Below are 5,232 nucleotides of genomic sequence, written 5' to 3' on the forward strand. Positions count from 1 at the left end.
CCCTTACGCAGGGCATACTCCTCCGGAATCATCATGGAATGCGTCATCGGAGCAATTGAGTGCGAGGCATGTCACGCTTCGCTGTACGCTGGGCGTACAGCCTTACGCTGGGCGTAATGTGGATTGGACTGGTGACTCCTCCCCCCTTCGGATATTATCCAATATATATATATATATATATATATATATATATATATATATATATATATATATATATATATATATATATATATATATATATATATATAATATTTAATAAACTTCAAAAATTCATATCTTCATCATACGAACTCCGTTTTCGATGTTCTTTATATCCACGTGTAGGCGAGACTAGGCTCTACAACTTTCGTTTAGACTCCGTCGGCTAATTTTGAATTTATTTTTATTATTTATTTTTAGTAGGCCGAGACAGGAAAACATCGTTATAAATTCATAACTTCTTCATCCGACGTCCGTTTTCGCCTATCTTTTTAACGTTTCACTACTGTTAACGAGATATTCGATTTTCTTTTAGATTGTTTCTTCTAAAAACCGCTCGATCTCAAATCGAGTATTCGGGCTGCATATTGTTAAGTCGAAACTTCAGAAAATCATAACTTTTTCATACGAAGTCAGATTTGGGCATTCTTTTTATGCACGCTCTCGGTTTAACGAACTCTATGACTTTCTTTTAGATTGCTAAGGCTAAATATCACTTTAACATAAATTTCACTTTTTACATCATTTAGCGTTGCCGGTTCTGTCGTGAAACTTCGACATGTCATAACTTCTTCGTTATAACTCGGATTTCGGCATTCTATGTATTTTCGGAAACCTCGTTTCGGCCACTACAACTTTATGTAAAAATATCGGGTTTATTTTACACTTAAATTTTGATGCTTATTTTATTCTTAATTAAATCAAATCACATAATTAAGCAATTAAGCACAAAACACATAATATTCAAATAATACATTCTTATTATTTCAAAATGGGTTACAAAGGTTAACCTAGACTATTACATTGCTATTAATGTAAAGCCCAGAAAAACAAGCGTTACAATTCTCCCCACCTTAGAATGATTCCGTCCCCGGAATCACACATCAACAAACAACTGCGGGTAACGACTCATCATGTCACTCTCCGTTTCCCAGGTGAGATTTGGCCCATTCGTGTGTTTCCAACGGACAAGCACTAACTCAACTATCTTACGTCGCAATTTCTTAGTCTTTCGATCAACGATTGCCTCTGGTTCTTCAATCAACCTTTTGTTTTCATCAATTCTTAACTCCAAAAGTGGAATCATATAGGGAACTTCTCCCGTGAAGTTCCTTAAATAATGTACGTGGAAAGTGTTATGAATTGCATTCAGTTCTTCTGGTAGTTCGAGCTTGTAAGCTTGATTCCCAATCTTCTGAAGAACTTTAAATGGTCCAAAAAACCTTGGACTTAACTTTTCCCTTTTACCAAATCTTATAAGTCCCTTCCACGGCGAGACTTTAAGCAAAACCGAATCTCCAACTTCAAAAGTCATCGGTCTTCGCTTTTTGTCAGCATAGCTCTTTTGACAATCCTGAGCTACTAACAGTCTTTCCCTGATTATTTTCAACTTTTCAGCGGTTTGATGAACCATCTCGAGTCCCATAAACTGCTTCTCCCCAGCCTCAAGCCAACAAGACGGCGTACGAAACTTCTATCCGTACAAATCTTGATAAGGTGTCATCTTTATGCTCGAGTGGAAACTATTATTGTAGGAAAATTCTACCAAAGGTAAATGTTCATCCTAGTTACCTAGGAATTCCAGGGTACATGCTCTCAGCATATATTCAAGTGTTTGTATTGTTCATTCGCTCTAACCATTAGTTTGTGGATGGTAAGTTGTACTTAAACACAACTTGGTACCCATTTCCTCTTGTAGACTTTTCCAAAACCTCGAGGTGAAACAGCTGTCACGATCCGATACACTCATTAACGGAACACCGTGAAGCCTCACAATTTCCTTCACGTAAGAATTTGCAAGCTTTTCCATAGACAAGTTCTCATTGGCTGCTATGAAATGCGCACTCTTAGTGAATCGATCAATGAGCGACCACCCAAATCATGTCGTGACCACTTTTCGTTCTGGGCAGTTTTGTGACAAAATCCATAGCAATGTCTTCCCACTTACCCATAGGCACAGGCAAAGGTTCTAAACTCTCATACGGTTTCTGATGTTGTGCCTTAACTCTCGCACAAGTCACACACTCGGCCACATACTTTGCAACATCAAGCTTCATCGTTGGCCACTAGTAGTAGGGTTTCAGGTCCCTACACATTTTAGTGCTACCGGGATGAATAGAGTACATGGTCTTGTGAGCTTCTTCCATCAGAAGATCTCTGACTCCTCCTGTCTTCGGTATCCAAATCCGATCTTGGAACACCTTCAGTCCATGACTGTTTATACTGAACACCAATGTTTTGCCCAAACGTTCTCCTTTTCGGTCATTCTTCTCAGAAGCTTCCTCTTGAGCTTTCTTTATACTCTCCACAATTGTCGAGACAACTTCTATTCTCCATGCTCTTGGCCTTTTTCTCTCAACATTGACTTTCTGACTGAGAGCATCAGCAACAACATTAGCTTTACCGGGGTGGTAAAGTATCTCACAGTCATAGTCCTTAATTAATTCTAGCCAGTATCGTTGCCTCATATTCAATTATTTCTGACTAAAGAGATAATTAAGACTCTTATGATCAGTGAAAAGTTTGCACTTCGTGCCATAGAGGTAATGCCTTCATATTTTTAGAGCGAAAACTACCGCTGCCAACTCCGAATCATGAGTTAGGTAGTTCTTTTCATGCTCTTTTAGCTGTCGAGACGCATACGCGGTCAGCTTATCTCTCTGGTTCAAAACACAACCCAATCCAACCCCATATGCATCGCTATAAACAGCGAAGTCTTCAACTCCATCAGGTAGAGATAGAATCGGTGCCTCACATAGCCTCTTCTTTAGCTTCTCGAATGCTTCTTTATGCTTATCACTCCAAGTATAAGTATCTCCTTTGTGGGTCAAAGCTATTAATGGACTAGCGATCGAAGAAAATCCTTTGATAAACCTTCGGTAATATCCGGCTAATCCTTAAAAGCTTCGGATCTCTGTGGGACTTTTCGGCTGTTCCCACCTCATTACAGCTTCAATCTTTGCAGGATCAACCATTATACCTTCTTGATTGACCACGTAACCCAAGAATTGGACTTGTTGAATCCAAATATCACATTTGGAGAACTTCACATACAACTTCTCCTTCTTCAAGACTTCCAACACTTCTCGCAAGTGTTATCCATGCTCCTCTTGGCTTTTTGAGTAAATCAGAATGTCATCTATGAACACTATCACAGATTTATCTAGAAACGGATTACAAACCCTATTCATTAAATCCATGAATGTTGTTGGAGCATTGGTTAGTCCAAAAGACATAACCAAAAACTCGTAGTGTCCATATCGCGTTCTGAATGCAGTCTTCTCTATATCCTTCTCTTTCACCTTCAGCTGTTGATATCCTGACCTTCGGTCGATCTTTGAAAAATAACTTGAGCCTTGAAGTTGATCGAACAGGTCATCAATCCCCAGCAACAAATATCTATTCTTTATTGTTGCCTTGTTCAGCTCTCTATAATCGATGCACATTCTCATACTTCCATCTTTCTTCTTTAAGAATAACACCGGATCTCCCTAGGTTGATTAACTAGGTCTAATGAAACCTTTGTCCAATAAATCATGAAGTTGCATCATCAGCTCCTTCATCTCCATCGATGCTAATCGGTAAGGTGCTTTTGCAATTGGCGTGGTTCCTAGTAACAAGTCAATACGGAATTCCACTTGTCGATCAGGCGATAATCTAGGAAGATCTTCGGGAAATACTTCCGGATAATCACACACCACAGGAATATTCTGCATCACCTTCTTTTCCTTCTTAGCATCGATCACGAATGCTAAGTATGATGTACACCCCTTGGTCAAACACTTTCTGTCTTTCATTAGAGAAATGATTCCAGAATTTACTCTGCGTTTATCTCCATACACCATAAACGATTCCTTCCCAGGCGGGTTTACTTTCACTATTCTCTTCTTGCATAAAATCTCGGCACCGTTGGCACTTAGCCAATCGATTCCCAAAACGATGTCAAAACCGTTAAGTTCGATAGGCAATAATTCCTCATGGAACTTATTCCCATTCAAGTCAATTAAGATGTTTTTCATACGATGTCTAACAGGTACAAACTTGCCACTAGGAACTTCGACTAATAAAGCATTACCTAGTCTATCAATAGGCAAAGCTAGTTTTCTACCAAACTCATGCGAAATAAAGGAGTAGTTGGCCCCAGAATCAAACAAAATTTGAGAAGGTAATTCGGTTACGAGAAAGGCACCTGAAGCGACACCAGCTTCATCTTTGGCGGCTTCCAGTGTCTTCTGGAATGCTCTCGCTTTTGGCTTTAGCAGAATATTGGGTTTTGCTGCCTCTTTCTTTTTCGGACAGTCCTTCAAAATGTTTTCCTCTTCGTTACATCCAAAGCACATCCTTTTGTTGGACGGACACTGTCACACCCCAAAACCGAGAACAGCGGAATACGTTCTGGGGTGGAGGATGTCATTTACAGTATCATTACAATTGCATAATAGTAAAAACAAGAAACAACAACCATTTCATTAATAAAGTGATCATAATTACAAATGTGTTCCGTAACGTTTAATAGACACTAAAAGTATAACAAAATAAAAGATGGGTCTTGTATGTGCTCCATCTTCTCCAAAAGCTGCACCAGTATCTGTCTATCTTTGACCTGAGGATACAAGTTATTTTGAAAATGAGTATCAGCATAAAGCTGGTGAGTTCATAGGATTTTAGTGTCGTTGTTTGTGTAAAAGAGTTTTACGAACATGTAATATAAAAACTGAAACTTATGTTTATGAGTAGTAGAAATTCCTAGAAAATCCTATATTTTCAAGAAGTGTACATTTGTAAATCAATTCCTTTGAGTGTGTAAAGTATTATCTTTGAAACCTTCAGTTGTGAAAGTATAGTAGTAGATCTCATGTGTGTAACATAGCTGAAGAAATGTTATGCCTGCTAACAGTAGTACTGGTGTAACTTTAGTTAGTAATAGATCTTTAGTTACTTCGGGATATTAGCTTAGACTTTAAGTCTTAGTGTATTTATTTGGATATAAGTGTAACCCCTCATGTGACCAATTGTATCATAGTAGAGTGTCCG

This window comes from Lactuca sativa, chromosome 9 (genome assembly GCF_002870075.4).
Source record: "Lactuca sativa cultivar Salinas chromosome 9, Lsat_Salinas_v11, whole genome shotgun sequence".
NCBI classification, from domain to species: domain Eukaryota; kingdom Viridiplantae; phylum Streptophyta; class Magnoliopsida; order Asterales; family Asteraceae; genus Lactuca; species Lactuca sativa.